Genomic DNA, 20271 nt, shown 5'->3' with positions numbered 1-20271 from the left:
GCAGTGTCCGGCATGTTTTCTGTGTATAGCTGTCTTTTAACGCATACAGAATTCATTCGAAATCATTGATTTCTCCTATTAACAAGGGTCCCTTTTTGAACCTGCCAGAAGCATTCTTTCAATGTAACAGATTTACTCCGGGGAAAGGCAGCATGACATTGAGAGTAGCTCAAGCTTTCAGCACCCGTATCGGACTGCGTGTATGCAGACACCGCTCAGAATCCCCTGTAAGATTCTCCTTCAATTCCGTTTTGCTCTTTCAAAAGGCTTCGCTTTGCTAGTCACAATCCAAGGCTCATGACAGCATTTGGAACCAATCGCCACTGCGTTGGCCGGGAATCGAACCCGGGTCAACTGCTTGGAAGGCAGCTATGCTCACCACTATACCACCAACGCACGCCCACAGGCCCCCTGCAGGACACCGCCAGAGAATGCTCACGATTTCGGAAGCTGTCTCCGGGACGTGCTGATTCCACACATCCTGAATAAATCATGATATTGTTAGTTGCTGTAGCTAGACGTTCAAATGAGTTTCATGGCCAGATGGACTGTTTCCTCCAGCGGTATAGTATTGCAGTGAGACAGCACGATGCCTGCAAGACTATGTCACGCTAAACGCCACAGATTGTGTTTGTCCATTCGTGTCAGTCGTCCTGCAGCCACGGGAAGTGGGACACAAACATGCTGCAATGCTTTCAAGACGTTAGGATTTGTTTGTGTAACATCCGAGAAGAGTACTTGTGGCTTGAATGTGAACTGTACGTGCCCGCCCCCTTTCCTCTGTAGTGCATGAGTTCCTCCCGGCACGCCCTTCGTCATTGTTCTGTCATCTTGTATTTAAAGGCTTGTATTTCTGCTGCTGAAAATAAGCAACGGTTTTCTCACAACGCCCTTTGTTCCCAACGGAGCCCTTGTCTGTCATGAAATTCTTCAAAACCTCAAGCTAGAAGAAGAAGAAGACGACAAATATGAAGCGTTACCGCAACGACATGCCATGAGACGATCGATAACGATTTCCATAGGATCCCCGCGGTTGCCTGGCAACCGTCAGCTTTGCGCAGTGGCAGTATCGTAGCCTGTGAGGTTTAGCCGAGGCGCGATTATTGCTAGTTGAAAACTTTTCCCAATACCCCGCTTCCGCCGGTTTGCAATACAATCGGCGAAAGCAATTTTTGACAGTCTCATAAGTCTTATGAGAGGAAAGGCAAAAACTACAGGGAAGTCCTGCCCAGGCCAGCACTCCCACGGTCTCCCAACTACAGGAGCAGTGCTCCAAGCAGCTGCTTGACCCGCCAGGTAAAGCACACCCCCTTTTCATCCCTGAAGAAGAGTGGATCTCCCTGTCCGGTAATGAATGGGAGTCCTTTCTGTGCACCCTGGTACCTCAGGGGGTCCAGGACTACCACCCCATGGTGGTGGGAGGGGGTCCAGGTGGCAGAAGTGCAGGTTGATGATGTAATTCTTAGCCTCAGCTCTGAGAAGTCCATAATCAGTGAAGGTCTGTTCGAGGACCTGTCGCGAAGCTGTCAGGTGACCCTGGTGACGCAGTCACAGGTTCTGTGGTGGGCACCCCCATCTCATAGGTCCATTTGGAGCAAAGGAAGCTGTGTAGCTTCCATCTCCATCGGAAAAAGGAAGTTTGCTCACTACTTCCTATTGGAAGTACCTATTGGTTCGACTGGGCGCCCAGCTGGACACAGTAAACAGTGCGCTGTGGACACGGGTGGACCCAGATGCCCACTCTCTAAGCGGTGACCCCGAGAACATTCGGTCAGGTCAGACGATTCCTCAGGCCTGCCAGGTAGTAAACGAATCGGACCTGATCGTTCCTGCGTCAACAGCAGGGTTTCCAGTACGCCTTGTCCTAAAGAAGGGACAGAGAATGGACGCTGAGATGGTTTTCTTCCAACCATCAGCTCAGTTTATCAGACTGAACCTAGCAGTCTGTTGTACCCCCAGACTGGAACGGAATGGCCGAGCCACCTGCCTGTTGGTGCAGAACATAGCAAAACAAGATGTCAAAATCCCTGCTCGCACTGACATGGGACTGGTAATTGACAATGGTTTCTATGATTTCGAACTAGCCATCCCAGTACTGGGGCAGCTCCCTGGTCCCTTGGCCAGGGAGGGGGGAACCGAGCAGGTGTACTACACCTACCCCCGGCGGATGATTGCAATTATGCCAATAGAGGGATTCTGCAACCAGGAGGTGTGCAGGGTGGACCTTAGCGATAAGGATGAGATGGTTGTGTACACAGTACACGCAGGTGTTCCGATGGACCACTCAGCCGAGAGTACGACCCGGGATACCGCCATGCCGTCAAAAGCGGGGTTCCTAGAGCAGGTACAGGAACAGGTTGGCAAGGCAGATGCCCTGGAAACGGAAAGCCAGCGTCAGCAGCTGCGTCAGAATTTCCAGGATTTCCGGGAAGTGTTTGCACGGGACGCCTATGACTGCGGGGTGACGGATTTGAACACAGTGCGCATTCCAACGGCCCCTGGCGCCCGCCCAACCTATGTCAGGCAGTATCGCATTCCCCTCACGGCATACGAGTCCATAAAGCAGACGTTGGATGCTCTACTAGAGCGTCAGATCATAAGGGAGTGTAACTCCACTTATAACTCCCCACTGTGGCCGGTGCTGAAACCCAATGGTAAATGGCGTCTGACCATTGACTACCGGCAGCTGAATAAACAGGTTCCTTTGTCACGATGGCCAATGATCTACCTAGATCAGGAGTTAGCCAAGGTGACAACAGCGAAATATTTCACCACAGTGGATGTGGCCAATGGGTTCTGGACCCTTAAGGTAGAACCAACAGACCAGTACAAACTGGCCTTTTCCTTTGGAAACAGGCAGTTCACCTGGAATCGATGCCCCTTTGGGTATTCCAACTCCCCAGCGGAGTTCAACATATTTCTGCACAAAGCCATGAGTGATGCAGCCGCCAGGGGCAACCTGGTCTATGTGGACGATATTCTGATGAGGAGTCAGACCTGGGAAGAACACATGGCCGAGATCAGGCATGTGTTGAACCAGCTCTCCTGTGCAGGGGCCAAACTGTCCCTGGCAAAGGGACAGTGGTGTAGGACCCAAGTGGAGTACGTGGGACTGTTGGTTGGAGCCCAAGGCATACAGCCACAGTCCAGCAGAGTCCAAGCTATCCAGAATATGAAGTCGCCCACTTACCTGTCTGAACTGCGCAGCTTTCTGGGAGTATGTAATTATTCCCAGCAGTTCATTGAGGATTACGCTGAAATAGCAAGGCCCCTCCATAAGCTGTTGCAGAAAGACGTGCCCTTTGAGTGGGGGCCTTCCCCAGAACAGGCTGTGATGGAGCTGAAGCGCAGACTCGGTAGTGCTTTACCTAGCTTGGCCTACCCTGACAAAAATAAGGTCTTCTACCTTGAAGCAGGGTTCTCAGAGCACTGCCTTGGGGCTGCTCTGAGTCAGGAATATAACCAAGAGCGAAGGGTGGTGGCATATGCCAGTCGAGCCCTGAGCCCAGTGGAGCAAAAGTTCTTGGACTGCGAGAAGGCCCTGTTGTCTACGGTCTGGTCGGTAGAACACTTCCGTAGTTATGTTGGGGGACAAAAGATCATCATCGAAACCTGCCACCAACCTGTGACATTCCTGCATAGCCAGAGACTGAAAGCGGGCAGGGTGTCAAATAGCAGGATTGTGGCATGAATGATGGCCCTACAAGGCTATGAGATAGAGGTACGTTATGCACAGAGCAAGAAAATGTACCTGGGACAGGGCCTGGCTTTGGGCCAAGTGTGTCACGGCTGTGACACTGACATGGAAGCTCCAGAAACAATTCCCGCTGCTGAGCTACCGAACAATCATCGGTACTACGATGAGAACGTGGGCCAGGGCTTACCCATGGCCTATGTTGACGGTTGCTCTTTTCGCCACGAACAGCAGGTGCTAGCAGGGGTAGGAGTAGTCTGGCAAGACAATACTCCCTGTGGGCCGACCCGCTATAAGCTAGGACCAAAGACTAGTCAGTATGCGGAAGTAGCTGGGGTGCTGATCACCCTCCAGCAGGCCCTGACACATGGCCTTAAACAGTTTGTCATCTGTAGTGACTCAAACTACGCCCGACATAGCTTCGTGTCTCACGTTCCGTATTGGAAGGGTAACGGCATGAAAAATGCCCGGGGCAAGGAAGTAAAGAACAAAGAGTTGTTCCTGGCCAGTGACAAGCTCACGACCGAGGCTGGAATGATGGTTTACTGGAGGAAGGTGAAGGGACACTCCCAGGTGAAGGGACCCGACAAAGACGGGAATGATGAGGCCGACCGGTTGGCCAAATCTGGCGCCTTAGAGGGTGAACCCTGGCAGTTCCAGCAGGAATGGCTACCCCCAGAATTCGTGGCTGAGGTCAAGGCGGTCACCCGAAGCAGGGCTAGACAGGATGTCGGAGCTGACCCACAATCTGTAGTGCTTGGGTCACAGGGTTTTAACACCGATCTTGCGGAAATGCAGAAACAGGACCCAGCAATTGGGCAAATGTATCAGCATATCGCTGACCCAGTGCGTCAACCTCTTTCGGAGCAGGTGCTGAGCCAGTCTCTGGAGCTGAAGGAGCTGGCAGAGGTGAAAGACAACCTAAAAATTATAAAGGGGTTGTTGGTTTGTGTACCAGTTGCACAAGGTGTCCCAAAGTGGGTAGTTCCCCACTGTCATGGGGGGGTCATGATCCAACACGCTCATGACGAACCCTGTGGGGGTCACCGGGGAATCAAGGCTACATACGACACTATCCAGCAGGTGGCATTCTGGCCTCACATGGGCCAAGACATCGCCGCGTATGTAAAGGGGTGTCTGACGTGTAGCCAGTTCCAACCATCACGGCCCTTGCACCGTGCACCACTCCAGAAAAAGGGCATGACATTCACCTGGTCCAATCTTCAAATGGATTGGGTGGGGCCGCTGGTGAGGTCATCCAGAGGGAACAAATATTTCCTCACTGTTACGTGTGCATTCACAAAATGGATTGAGTGCCTCCCAGCACCCAACGACACGGCAGAGACAACTGCAGTGCTGTTGGTGAACCATGTGTTCAGTCGATGGGGATTCCCCCTGACCGTGGTCTCGGATCGGGGAACCCATTTCACAGCTACAGTAATGGCAACCCTGTGGAATATGCTTGGGGTCAAGACCCAGTTGCATATCTCCTACCACCCTCAATCCTCGGGCCAGGCAGAAAGGGCAAACCGAACGGTGGTTAGTATGCTCAAAAAGTTTGTCTCCAACAGCAGTAGGGACTGAGACATTAAGCTGCCCCTGGTTCTGATGGCCATCCGAGCTACGCCCCATTGCTCTACGGGGGTCCCACCTTTTGAGATGATGACAAGTCGGAAGATGACTCTTCCCCTACACTGTCTTTATGGGGTGGAGGACCTGAGCACGACGGGGGCTGCTACGGCCCATCAGTATGTGTCAGACCTGCGAGCACATCTGCAGGCAACCTTTGCTTTTGCCCAGAACAATCTGGGAAGGAGTGCAGAGGGTAGGAAAGCATACTATGACTGAAAGGCAGTTAACCAGGAACTCCAAGTAGGAGACAAGGTCCTGTACTTCCAATTTGCCAAACCCACAGGGGTGGCCCGGAAGTACTTACCCAGTTGGACAGGACCCCACGAGATTGTCGATAAGGTATCACCGGTAGCTTATCGAATTCAGATTGAGAAGGGAAGGCAATCTCTGGTCTACAAGTGGGTGCATCGCAACCACCTCCGGTTGTATCGCCCACCTCAAATGGCGCCGGAGAACACAGAATAGGGTTAAACGTCCAAACCCGATCAAAGAGGGGGGTGCCCCTTTGTAGCTGCAGGCAGTTAGGTACTGTACTGTAGGTCCTGCTAGGAAAATATATTCAAAATTATAGTGGAACTGTACCATGTGCCTCATCTATGTTCCAGAATGGGAATCCTAAAACTGCCACGGCTGGTCCTGACAGTACTGTGGATCGCCTCGACACAGCCCCTTGAAGTTGTGGAACCTGGTCCTCCTACCGGCATAGTCCTGCAGGAAACCATAGTCCTCTCCATGGAAATCTTTATGGTACAATCTTTTTTTTTCTTATAAAATATACTTTATTCCGAAAAAAAACACATCTCAAAAGGAAACATCTCACACGATAACACTCCACAAAATTAAAACATCGGCGGAACGGCGGTGATTGTCCGTTATCAATCCTTGCAAGGGTGGGCGTATTTGCGCTATTATGAGAGTCCCTCCAAACCCTACCGCTTGCTGTAAACCATTAATCCCTGTACAGGGTCCATAGGCCTTTCCAGCGCTCCTTTGCCGTGGGGAAACCCCATTTAGCAACGTCGCGCTTCATCCTCCTCCTGAGGTCCGCCAGGATCCTCTCTTCCAGCTCCCTCGCTCCCCACTTGTTGTTGTGCCGGATGAGATTGTTCCTCGCGTCCCACAGGCCTTTCTTTGTGAGGGACAGCAGCAGCCACATCAGGAACTGCGTCCCCCTGTCCAGTCCGGTAGGTGCCAGCCCCAGCAGAATGTACTGGTAGCTGAGCACCGCATTCGTTTCCAGGAGTTGCATTATGTTGTCCATTCTGCCCCACGCCGCCTTGGCGAAGGGGCAGCTCCTTCACTTTATTAAGATACTGAAGAAAGATGTGGAGACGGGGGTTTGAATTTAATCCTTTCTGTAGGGGGTTTAGACTTTCAAGTCACAAGCTGGGGTTTATGGCAGGAAAGGGGGGTTAACTGATAAGGATTGCAGATGCAAGCTAGGAACCCCCCTGGGTGTAATGTTAAACTGACCATTTGTCCAGAACATCGTAAACTGGCCAAATACCATGAACCCCCCTCTTTACCATCAGACCGAGTGACGTCAGAAACGGAGAAGAAAACACTATATAACCCAAAAGTTTGTAACAGTACGGGGAACAATACTTCGGTTTTGTTGTTTCTTGTGGGAAACAAGACTTCGGCTTTATTGTTCCTTGCATGCAATAAACTCATCTGTTTTACTTCATCTCGGGATCAAGAACCTTATTTCTTCTGTTACAACAAATTTGGCGTAGTCGGCGGATGCTCCAGAAGGCGCAGAACTTCCCATCGGCAGGAGAGATGGTCAGCGCGCACATAACTAAGAGGTAAGGACTCCTCTTTTATTTAAAAGTCCTGACTCTCTCTGACCGATTGGGAAATCTCTGCTCCCTGCGAGAATCGCCCGAGATGACGGAGTAAACGTGAGTTTCTGAATTCCTCTGGCCCGGGGAAGACACCGGTGTATGTAATGGGTTGTTTGCTGTAAGCCCAGAATTTGGTCTGGCAGGGGTTCCGCGGTATTGTGTACAGGCGTTCGAAGCTGGTATATGCCTTAATTGCGCGTGGAGTTTTTGAACGGGTTTTGGACCCTTACCGTGAAGTTCAGGACTGGTGTGGGCCTTAATTGCGCCCGGAGTTCTGAAGGTCAGAACTGGTTTGGGCCTTAATTGCGCCCGGAGTTCTGAGGCTCAGGATCGGTGTGGGCCTTAATTGCGCCCGGAGTTCTGTGGCTCGGGATCGGTGTGGGCCTTAATTGCGCCCGGGGTTCTGGAGTGGTGCATTAAATGCACGTATAATCCAGGATTGGTGTGGGCCTTAATTGCGCCCGGGGTCCTGAGATTAGCTACGCCTTGATTGTGCACAGATTGGCGTGGCGTGGTTTTTTTGTTTTAAAGGAAACAGGAGTAGAAGAGATATATATATATATGTATGTATGTTTTTGGTGTTTTCCTTGTTTGTGAAATACATATACACACGCACGACACTAACATAAACACACCTCATAATAAAAGAGCAAAGCATTAAGTAGCAGGATTTAAAGGACGTTGAGACCCGAGAATCGCCCTGATTGAGCTCAGTGCGTAAGTCCACCCCGGGGCAAAAGCAGCGATGCTGGCGTTCTGGGGATGGTGAATTACTGATCAAGAAAGGGGGTTTTCGAGGTCTCGTTTCTTACCTGTGAACAGTGCGGTGTAAGCCCTCTCTAAAGTCTCGGAGAGGCATTTAGATCTGGAGGTAACAGACGCCCTTAGCTGAATGAGTGCAGTAATGCACAGGTTTTTCCAAGTGAAAACATCCCCCTACTGAATGAGCTGTTACCTCACACACGACAAAAGTAAATCTTAAAGAAACCAAACATGTGTGCTAATTGGGTGTTTGAGAAAGTGGTGGAAGTATCTGATTACATATCGGAAAAGTGTAAATTGACTGAAAGGGAAGAGAAATATAGGATGAAGCTGAGTCTGTCAGAAGGAGTTTGGGGCGAAGATGCCTGTAAAAAAGCGTATGAACATTGGAACAAAAACAAAGATTTAGCTGCAGCCCTGGTGATCGGCCGACACCTGAGGTGGCAGATTAGCATGAAGGAGAAATCAGAATGGGATAAAAAAGAGAAGGAGTTCACAGAAAAAATAAAAGCGTTAAATGAGAGGAAAGATAATTTATTCGCGGCAAAAGAGGTACTAGAAAAAAAGCTAAAAGAGGGAGTACAGGAGAATGAGAAACTAAAGAAGGAATTAACTCCTGGTCACGCTGCACTGGTTAATGTGCTACAGCCGGCGACTAAGTTATATCCTGCTCTCCCACAGGGGAACAAACAGGCAGGAAACGAAAATAATTGGGATCAATTCCCACAGTGGCCATATGGAGATGGGGGGTCGGATTGGGATAACACTTGGTATGAGTGTGATAAAGACGGATCAGAGTCTCCCCTGTTAGAGGGAGGGCGCCCGTAGGTCTGTACTCTCACTCGAAGTGGGAAAGGACTTGATGTAGCAGGGGCTGGCGCCGTTGATGACAGCGCCACTCTAGCTCCGTCTCGCACCCCGCCGAGGGGGTCCGTTCTCGCACCTACCTTCCCTGAATCCCCAATACGATCAAATCCAAAACCGGAGGATATTGACCGGTGGGCTAGAGAAGTACCGCACCCAAAATTAGGGATGCAGCGAACCTGGAGTGCGCTTCAGGAATTAAAAGATACTTATGGTATCTCCCCCCTGACTGCCGCTATGATCCTCAGAAGGACAGGGGAAAAGCGTGTCGGAGAACTTAAACAATTGTGTGAGGATAACGGCAGGGGAGGGCGATGGGAATGGGTTTGGCGATGGCTTAAACAAAATTATCCACCAAAGACAGATTGGAAAAAGATATCTGCGTGTCAGCAAAAAGAAAGCGAGGATGTGGCTGACTTCACTGACCTCTTCGTCACACTCTGGCTGGAATGCTCAGGACTAAGTGACGAAGATGATGTGAATAGCGACGCCTCTGCTGTGATTAAACAAATTTATTTGGGCGGTCTTAAGCCTGATATAGCCAAAGCCCTTCAGTTAAAAGAGCCCGAAATAGGGCAAGATACGACTAAACAATTTGAGGAAATAGTTAAAATGGCACGGCAAATCGAGAGAAATATGTATGCTAAGGTGCGGGCAATACAAACAGGGTGGACACCCCCCATACTGAAGGGTGGAGCTGGCCCTGACACCCGACTAAATCCAAAAGGCGAAATTACAACTCGGTGCCATTATTGTAAAAATTTCGGACATTGGCAAAAGAATTGCAAAAAGCGATTAGCCAGTGAGGGCAGGATTGGAAGATACCGAGATCCCCCTTTCAATCCCTCGAATCGAGAGGGGCAAAAAAACCTGTTGTCACAATTACAGGATTTGAGCGAAGCAGACAAATGCGCTATCAGGGAGCTTTTAAACTAGGACTCCCCCTAGTGGCCTCCCTACGCCTATCTCAGGAACTGAGTGAAAAAGAGCTCAAATTACAATGCACGATTAATGGGATTCAAATGTCACTTTTATGGGACACTGGGGCTCAATTATCGTGTTTATCTGAACAGTCAGCCAAACGGTGTGGTGTCATGTTCACAGGGAGGGAGCTGGAGGCCACTGGTGTAGGGGGTAATCGAATAACACTCAGAGAAACTCAAAAACTCAAGATTAGACTAGGAGATGGGGAGGTAACATTTAATGCTGTCATGTGGGTAGGATCTACCCCAGATCTGTTGGGATGGGATGCTCTGAAATACCTACAAGGGGTTACATTAACCATACATGAGGAGAGGGTGGAGGTAAACATCTGGTCCCTCCAAAAAGACGAACTAAAAGGGCATTCAATTTGGACTATGGATAAGGACGAATGCGGGCTTCTGGATATGGAACCCGCCACATTTACTGGGAAATCCCCGCCATACACAAAGCCATATAAAATCAACAAAGAGGCGGAGGAAGGGGTTCGACCAGTAATACAAAAACTATTGACTCAAGGCATTGTACGAAAAACACATAGTACAAGCAACAGTCCAATATGGCCCGTAAAGAAAGCCAGCGGAGCATGGCGATTCACAGTTGATTACTCAAAAGCTAATCAACACATCAACCGTCTCACCCCCTTGGTAGCAGACCCCTCTGCTATTTTTCAACTACTGACCCCTGAGCACCAGGTGTTTTCAGTAATTGACATGGCTAATGGGTTCTGGTCTTTTCCTCTACACCCAGAGTTACAAGATTGGTTCGCTTTTGTTGTAGATGGAGAACAATATACTTGGACCAGGTTACCACAGGGGTTTCATAACAGCCCCACCGTGTATCACATGGCACTTCGGAGGCATCTCCGGGAGCTGCCTCAAGTGTCCTCCGTCGTTATCCAATATGTGGATGATATTTTAATCGCGTCTCCTGACGAGGAAACCCACAAGAAGGACCTCCAAATTATTCTCAACCAACTGGTTAAAAAAGGACACAAGGCTAGTTATAGCAAAGCACAGTTATGCCTAGACACCGTAATTTACTTGGGACAAAAGATTAGTCAGGGAAAAAGGGAATTGACAGAAGATCGGGCCTAGGCAATCCGAACACACCCTAGTCCCAATACGGTGAGAGAGCTCCGATCATTTCTGGGTCTGTGCAATTTCAATAGAAATTGGGTTGATGCTTTTTCTGAAAGGGCCAAACCACTTACAGACCTATTAAAGGGGGGAGGGAGGTCCCTTGATCCTATTGCTTGGAGTCCTGAAGCTGAACATGCTTTTAATGATTTAAAACAAGCTCTGTTACAGGCTCCTGCATTGGGGTTTCCTCAGACAGATCAACCATTCTACCTCTACGTAAGTGAAAAGAATGGATTTTGGACAGCTGTACTAACACAGGAACATGGGGGTAGGTACCGCCCGGTAGGGTATTACTCTGGATCCTTGGACGAGGTAGCCAGGGGCTGGGGTCCATGTCTACGAGCCGTTCAGGCCGTCTGTCTAGCAGTACAGGCAGTCAATAACATAGTACTAGATCAACAACTGATTGTTCGATGCCCACATGCGGTACACACCCTCATGTCCCTGAATCGGGTCAGTCAGGTTAATGCGATACGATGGAGCAAGTGGCAGGTCTTGTTAGAGGCTCCAAATATTACCATTGAACGTGAAGGAGCTCTAAATCCAGCCACATTGTTACCTGACCCATCAGAAGCCTACATGTTAGAACACAGCTGTGATGTTTGGGCAATGGGAGAAGATGAGGGCATCAAAATAGCCGAGCAACCACTAAGGAATGAAGACCTCATTCTCTTCACTGATGGAACTTCATTCATAAATTCTAGTGGGGAGAGGAAAGCGGGTTGGGCTGTGACTACAGAACATGATATCCAATGTGGGGGAAGATTTGAGGTACCCACGTCAGCACAGTGAGCTGAACTGAAAGCTTTGGTGGAAGCCTGTAAATTAGCAAAAGGCAAGACCACCATAATATACACAGACTCATGATACGCATTTGGAGTATACCATGACTTTGGAAGGTTATGGAGTAATAGGGATTTTTTAACCTCTGCTGGCACTCCGGTAAAGAATGCAGATCTGGTGTCTGAGCTGCTTGCGGCTCTCCAACTCCCAAAGCAGGTAGCTGTAGTCAAATGTAAGGGCCACAGCAGAGAGGACACTCCCGAGGCCAGGGGCAATAAGCTGGCAGACTGGACAGCACGTCAAGCTGCCCTGGGGCAATGGGAGGAGTGGGCTATAGAAAAACCTCTTCAGATTATTTCAGTTTGCACAGTGAACATACAGGCACTCCGGACGGAACAGCTCAGCGAGCTCCAGGCCCAGACCCTAAGGATTGAGAAATGGACCTGGATGGAACGCAATGTGGGGCTGCAGAAGGATGGGACCTGGAGGTGCCAGCGTACAGGCAGACCCGCCTGTCCCAGGCAACTAATGCCCTACCTGGCACAGCAAATACACTCCAGAGGGCACCCAGGTGTTAGCCGAATGACTCGACGCTTTGCTCAGAGCTGGGTGGGCACAGGCTTCACACCCTTCGCAGCTGATGTGGTACAACGCTGTGGCGAGTGCCAAAAAGCCTCTGGAGCACCGCCGGTTCGGGCTCCTAATCTTCGACGTCCTGCACCCGAGGGGCCCTTTAGACACTGGCAAATAGACTATTGTTCACTGCCACCCTGTAAAGGGAAAACAGGTCTCCTAGTGATGGTGGACCAGTTTTCTAGATGGGTGGAGGCTGTCCCTGTCAAACGAGAGACTGCGCAGACAACTGCCAAATATCTCGTGACAGAAGTAATTCCCCGATGGGGACTCCCGTGTCGCATAGACTCAGACCAGGGCACACATTTTACTGGAAAAGTGTGTCAGGTGGTGGCAGACCTACTAGGGATCAAATGGGACCTGCATTGCCCTCATCACCCGCAGTCCTCCGGCATGGTGGAACGGGTGAACCGGACTTTGAAAGCTAAATTGACAAAGTACCACCTGGGAGGGATCCCCTGGGTGGATGCATTGCCCGCCGTACTGTGCAGCATCCGGGCTGGGACAAATCGAATAGTGGGGCTGAGCCCGTTTGAGGTGATCACGGGGCGTCCCATGAGACTGAGTGACTCTCCAGGACATGACAGAGTAGGCTTGAGTATACTAACTGATTCTCTGTTACAGTATTGCAAGTTGCTGACAGAGGCCACCCAAGGAGCCCGCGAGCAGGTCCTGGAGGCGTGGGGACCACCACCTGAAGGAGGGCACGACCTCATCCCAGGAGAGTGGGTGTGGATCAGGAAATTTCCTTCACAGGTTCTCCAGCCCAGGTGGGACGGACCCTACCAGATCCTGTTGACAACTGAGTCTGCGGTTCGAGTGGAAGGAAAAGATCGCTGGATCCACGCGTCACACTGCCGACGAGCCTCATCCCCATTTACAGACTCAGAATGAAATCATTTCTGTCAATAACGATAATTGTTGCTGTAGGACTATGTTCCGCAGGGATTAATGATCATCTCTCCCACAAAGGAGAACATGGAATTAATTCCTTTTTAGGCGTCTCCTATCTGACAGCTAAGAAAACCAACCAAAGTGCCTGCTGGGTGTGTGCCGCATTACCCAAATATGTACAGGAAGGACTTCCTATGGGGGCCATTCCTTGGCGTCTCGAGGAAGTCATAGGCATGATCATTTGGAGGGATAATTTAGGAGATTTTATATGACAAACTATGGGGGTTGCCATAACACGACTTTAACCTGCACAACATTACAATATCTACAGGAGCGAGGCTTAGAGCCCACGAGTTTCACAGGCTCTTACGCTCCTAAATATAACAGAAGCCATACACCTCCATACCTGACTCTAAATAAGGAACGTGAGGGAAACATATGTTTTCAGCACACTAATGGTCTGCACTTGGTTGGATGGAGTCGTTGCAACCTTACCATCGCTGCAAATATATCCACCTCTACCTTCCAAATTCCAGGATGGGATCGGCACACCCCACAATTTGGTATAAGCTTCTTATTTTCAGAGGCATGGGGAGCGCCAAACGGAACATATTTCAGTTGTGGAAAACGAGCCTACCCATGGTTGCCAGCCCAGTGGTCTGGCTCATGTTATTTAGGATATGTGGTTCCTCATATCCGTGTTCAAACCCACAGCCCCTTCGGACCTAACCACAGACCACAAAGAAAATTGGCTGATTGGAAATATTATTTAGGTATAATATTTCCACAAGCCGGCATGAACTTTCTGAGTCGAGAGTTAATTCAAATGGCCTCGACTTTAGAAGAATTAGCAAATTCTATCTCATCTAGTCTGAAGGCTGTTAATGATGAGATGGTAGCCCTCAGAACAGTGGCCATGCAGAACCGACTAGCTTTAGATTATGTACTGGCGGCCCAAGGAGGAACTTGTGCAGTAATTGGCACTGAATGCTGCACATATATCCCTGATAATTCTGAGCACATCTCAGATCTGGCCCAACACATTTACAATGAGGGACAGAAATATCAGGACTATTATACTGAAAATTGGGGAATTGGGTCTTGGGTAAAGTCTGTGTTTGGGGCCTGGGGTGGAACCTTTTTACAGTGTTTATTTGTAGGAATAGTATTGTTTATATGTATAATTGTAATCATCACGTGCACAAAAACATGTATCACATCTTGCTATAACTGTGGAACGTACAATGTCATGGCAATACATACCTGTTCGCCAAGAAAGGAAAGATCTGCCCTGACATTGTATGTATAAAAATAGGCTACACTGACGTATGCCATATTTTATAAGGGGGGAATGAAGAAAGATGTGAAGACGGGGGTTTGAATTTAATCCTTTCTGTAGGGGGTTTAGACTTTCAAGCCACAAGCTGGGGTTTATGGCAGGAAAGGGGGGTTAACTGATAAGGATTGCAGATGCAAGCTAGGAACCCCCCTGGGTGTAATGTTAAACTGACCATTTGTCCAGAACATCGTAAACTGGCCAAATACCATGAACCCCCCTCTTTACCATCAGACCGAGTGACGTCAGAAACGGAGAAGAAAACACTATATAACCCAAAAGTTTGTAACAGTACGGGGAACAATACTTCGGTTTTGTTGTTTCTTGTGGGAAACAAGACTTCGGCTTTATTGTTCCTTGCATGCAATAAACTCATCTGTTTTACTTCATCTCGGGATCAAGAACCTTATTTCTTCTGTTACAACAATACTTAGAAGACAAAGATACTGTATCAATTTATGTTGCATTAGCCTGATTATGATTAAAAAAACACATATAATTAAACACGCGTTTACGATTTAAATCAAAACACGATTTAAATCAATATAAATGTTTATATTGTAACGCATACTGTCCAGCCTCCATTTCTCTATAAAAATTTACTCTATTACACACACACACACAATAGAAGCAGGAAGCAGAAGCAGTGACCGTTGTCAGAAGGGAAGAAGGTGACTATTCATTGTTATCAAAAATGACTTAGAATCGATCATGTTGTGATATTTTGAAATATAAAAGTCAATTGATTGTCCATAATATTGCTATTCTATTTTTTCGAAGAAATGTTTGTTAAAAGAAGAGTCCAGCACCAGCTGGATTTGAACACACAACCTGTAAGATGGTAATTGCGCACGTAGACCAGTAGGCTACAAGGGAAGTCGCATGAAGATGGAGGCAAAACAGCCCTACACAGCCCTGTCGCAGTACACGAATATAATCATATCGTTATTAAATTCTTTAGATACGCGATTCCATATTATATTAGCAGAAAAGCTTAAAACTACCACTTTTTCACACGCTATTTCACATGCTAGTTAAATACTTCGATGCTTAAAATCGTTAGGGAGAAATGGAATACCGGTGTGTATTTTTCCTTTAAAGTACCGATTCCTGGAATCTGACTGGCTGACACCCTTCTGAAGTGGTTCCATAAAATCTGGTATACGGAAAAGAAAGCGTTGATAAAAAAGCCTGGATTCTCATGTATCTCATACAAGTATCTTTTAAAATAGTCTTTGCTGTGCTCTTGAGGATCCTTGTGATATTTTGAGCTCTAGTTGAATGATAAGTGTTGCATTTTAAATCATTTTCGTAGTTAAAAATTATGAAACGCCCTGTTAAAAGCAAGGGAGTTTTTATGCCCGTTGAACTAAAACAAAATGCCTGACAAAGTATGGCTTGGACAGATTCCAAGTGCTTGTACAAATGTGCTAAAGAAATTATACTTTGAGTATACAGCTTGTCCAAAGTCATTCATTATTAATACTATTAGTAATATCTTCGGTAAAGGCTTTGATGCATAAATATTTCTGATAAAGGTAGGTTGTGTACTTCTGTCCAACTGAGCAATCTTGCTTTCATAAAATATACCAACATTTTAATGACTAATGATTAACATGCTGTAATACACAGTTCAAAATTAAAAGCTCAAATGCTGTACATGAGAGGTTAAGCTCCCCCTGGCGGTTTTACAAGGTGACGCCGGATAGTTTCCAGCATGACGTCAAATGACGCGATTAACCGCGTGATACCGCGACACACCGACCGGGGTATGCCGCGAAATACCCCACCCATTTTGAATGGCTGCATCTGTATACAGTACAGTTTGCATACAGTACTGTGTTTATGTTCCTAAACTGATCTCTTTTATGAGCAGGTGAAAGGCATGGTGAATAGGAGATTTTCAAAAATTACTGTGCTTTGCATGATTGGAAACAAATGCGTGATTGCGAAATGCTGTGGTGTTACTTTTACAAATATGGTCGATGAAAAAAAGAATGTGGACCAGGGCAATACTTTGAGTTTACAGCTTGTCCAAGGTCATTCATTATTAATACTATTAGTAATATCTTCGGTAAAGACTTTGATGGCGACAGCTCAAACATGAGAGGATGAGCTTTATTAGCTCCACCTTGTGGAAATTCCGGATACTATTATTTTAATTGCGGTACTATAGGAGAATTTACGGTAAGTCGTGGTAGACTGAGTAAAGCGCACCGCAAAATATTGCGGTATCGCCCGCTTGTTTTGAATGGCTGCATCTGTAAACCACAGCTTAAAGAAGAGCACCATCTCAGTGCCATACTAATGTAAATGAAGTAATACTAAGACATGTTCTTATGGATTTGTCTTACCTTGAGATATGTAATTGGATTTCAGGATTAACTTCCACATTCAATGTACTGGTGATTCTTTGCCTGGTCAGTACCTGGGTGGGAGACCTCCAGCGAACAATTAAGCTTGCTGCTGGAAGTGGTGTTAAGAGACTCTTAGGATCTTCCAGAGGTGTCTGTCCAATAGCACTAGTTGCCTTAGAGCTGGCTCAAACATTGCTCAAGAGTCTACCTTTCACAGATGCGCAAAGATGAATGATGGGGGTGCACGCTTCAAGGAGCCTTCCAACTGTAGGGACTGATTAGAGACGATCCGTAGCATGTGTTCGTTTCCATATACGCCCCGTGTCTCAACGGTAGGACAGAGTCAAATACTGCCTCGACACGTAACAGCGTTATATTAAACCGCAGGACTTGAGGGCTGTTTTGTTTGAATGTTCAAGGCATTGGTAAGAGCGTAGGTCAAGGGCCATTGGTGCATCTCCTGTAACTGGACTAAAAATGCTATTCAAAGTGCAGTGACTGAAATCGTCGTCCACATGTCTCCGTTGTTGATTGCTTTCTGTCTAAGAACGTTCTGTTTTCATGTCCGAACGGGGAGACTTTATCATTCCAACTTGAAGCCACCCTTAAGTCCTCCGAGGTGTGTGTGTGTGCTTGCACGTATGGCGTAAAAGGTTTCTTAAACGGAGAGCGAACTTGAAAAAAGTTGCCTCCGCCGCCGCCTTGCACTCCCTGTTCGATTGTAGCAAGAAGGCAGCGGCCGCGGCGCTCGCTGTAGTCGTGGCCGAGTGGTTAAGGTGACGGACTTGAAATCCGTTGGGGTCTCCCCGCGCAGGTTCAAATCCTACCGACTACGGCGTCCTTTGCATTTGGTTGCGTGTGTGCGTGTAAAAGGACCAGTGCCGTTTCGTTTTCGCTGGGACCTTTAACACTCTAAATCGCCTGGACCCGCAGCCTGTGAAATCGATTCTTCAGCACCCACGAAGGACGCTTTGCAGCTGGACACAGATAACGATGCTTTTCTGTAACGAGCTTTCCAGCTGAATTTTCTCGGCAGCTCCGTACTGAACCTGTTCTCCATTGCAACATAGCGGAGGCTCGTCACGTCTTTAGCAAGGCTGTGTAGGACCGCATACGCCACAGTGACTTGTACACAGACCACATGAAAGGCAAGCAAAATACCCTTTTAAAATTCCAAAGACTCACAAGGTCAGAGGAACAGCGATGACCTGAACAGATCTGTTACAGAAGTCTAGGTTGACCTTTTTAGAGCTGTAATTGCATTTTTGTTTAATAGAAGATCAAATCTACTCGCATGTACCAGCACCTTACAGTTTATTGATGTTAATTCTGTTTAAGTAATAAGATTGCTAACGATGTTGGACTTTAGTCGGTGTTTTTTAGAACAAATTGCTTACACTTCTGTAAGGAATACGCAGTACGTGCCTTTGTCAGTCATTGCTCACCATACCTGTAACTTTCTTATCTAACTCACTTCCTCAAATGGTGAAGGTCCACAAACATAAATGAAAAAAAAACCCTTGTTGTAGATGAGGTGCACAAAAAAGCAGCCCCTGATAGTGTATAACACATTTATACTATTGCAGAGACACATGTAACATATATATATATACTGTATATATATATGAAACAGAAATAGAAACAGAAACAGGAATCGCTTACTCACCTGGAGAATCTCTGTAGGAATATCTAGCATTTATCAATGGAAATAAAAGCTGCTTTAATACAGTGCATGTTCAAACTCAAACCCTCAGCTGCTGTTCTTGTTTGTTTTGGGACAAATTGCAACTGAGCATCGCATGAGCCGTTACGTACCCTTATCTGTTAGGGAATTTCAAGGGAGGAGTTAGGTCAGAATGGGTAGGCTGCAAAACAACAAGTAAAGATTTATTCCAAGATGAAACCTTGTGGCGGTTTTCTTATCTTTTCAGCATGGACTCAACTTTTACGTGTTCCTTATATGCTATATATGTATATATTAGCACCAATGTCGTTCTTAAAAACTAACATGAAATTGTCAGGGACATTCAGCTATATACAAAGACGAGACAGACAAAGTAATAATTCTATATTAACGTGGCCTACATATTGACGCAATGATCGAACTAACTGACATGTTCTGATTCAGATCCCCTGCAGTTCATGCCAATTAGAACAATAGCAATGCTGAGTCCTCCCAACCCTACTGAGCACAAATTCAGCTGATTTCAATTGAGCTCGGAGCTGGAGATGATCTCCATACAGTTCTGTGTTAACTAGCCCACACTTGCGTGCTAATTTACGGGTTGTGGCAAATGCTTTTCTATAGTTCATATACATGACGGCAACCTGTTACCGAGGAACCTGAGAGGTTTAAAAGCCTCACGAGCCATGCAGGACTCGACCCTACAATCTTCTGATCCGAAATCAGACGCATTATCCATTACGCCACTGGCCCATAGAACATGCGCTTGCACTCCACCACAGAGAGCTCTACACTGCTACCAGTAGTACACTTCCCCATCTAAATTTTCACAGCAAGAAACTTGTGTTTCCTACTATTTTTATCAGGTTTAAAATATCATCCCCTTAAAACAGAAAAAGTGTTGATGTGTCGTGCTGAAATTCCGATTGATTTTGAATTCAAAGAAAAAAGGTTTTCTTCCAAAACACCGTGAAATTGTCACATCTTGCAGACAATAGGTGTATTCCATGTTGAAAAGAGAAGAAAGAAAACCATGGAACCTTTTACAGGTGTGAGGCTTCTTCAGGTGTGAGAAGACCTCATGGCCGAAACGTTGTGGTTCCTTTCTTCTCTTTTCAGCATGCAATAAACCTATTACTTGTTCCTTTGTAGCCGAGGCATGCTGACATAGCTACCCAGCTGAACATCTTGCAGACTCTACTTCTCTCCTGTAGAAGTAAAGCAGGGCTTGCTGGGTGAGCTTTTGCTCTGGTATGTTAGGTCACGTGTCATGTTAAATCACTTCTTCTAAACACAACATTTGCTGGTGCTAGCTTTCCCCATGAAAAGAGACATTTCCCTTACAGTACATGACATATAGTTTTTTTTCTATCAATAAGTATAGAAATAAAACAAAAGAAAAAATGTTGTCGCCAAAGAATGCACAGCTCTGTCGCCTTGGGGAGGTGTCAAGGGCATTGAGCTCCTTGGACATGAGAAGTGCCAGATAAATGCCATTTCTCATCATTTCACTTGGCGTCAGTTCTGCTATTAAATGGGAAAGAGGCAACGGGCTCAGAGATTATGTTAAGTGCACACCGAGCGCAGATGTGTCCAAGTGTCTGTAAAAGTGCGGTGCTCCCTAGTGGCTTAAAGTGCCTGCCTAGTAAGCAGGCGATCCTG

General features: G+C 47.2%; 2 non-coding genes and 1 pseudogene across 2 annotated transcripts; 2 read left to right on the top strand and 1 right to left on the bottom strand.

Annotated features, from left to right (window-relative positions):
- Positions 1 to 324: 324 nt before the first annotated feature.
- Positions 325 to 396, bottom strand: trnag-ucc (transfer RNA glycine (anticodon UCC)). The gene has a single exon. It is a non-coding gene; the product is annotated as a tRNA-Gly (tRNA).
- A 653-nt stretch (positions 397 to 1049) lies between these two features.
- Positions 1050 to 1198, top strand: LOC148631711 (U4 spliceosomal RNA; annotated as a pseudogene).
- Positions 1199 to 17678: 16480 nt separating this feature from the next.
- trnas-uga (transfer RNA serine (anticodon UGA)) lies at positions 17679 to 17760 on the top strand. Its single transcript has one exon. It is a non-coding gene; the product is annotated as a tRNA-Ser (tRNA).
- The last annotated feature ends 2511 nt before the right edge of the window (positions 17761 to 20271 follow it).

The sequence above is a fragment of the Lepisosteus platostomus genome, unplaced genomic scaffold (assembly GCF_059453375.1).
Source record: "Lepisosteus platostomus isolate fLepPlt1 unplaced genomic scaffold, fLepPlt1.hap1 Scaffold_74_H1, whole genome shotgun sequence".
In the NCBI taxonomy this organism is placed as follows: Eukaryota; Metazoa; Chordata; class Actinopteri; order Semionotiformes; family Lepisosteidae; genus Lepisosteus; species Lepisosteus platostomus.
The sequence above is the reverse complement of the archived record's forward strand: the minus strand, read 5'-3'. Positions and strand labels throughout refer to the sequence as shown.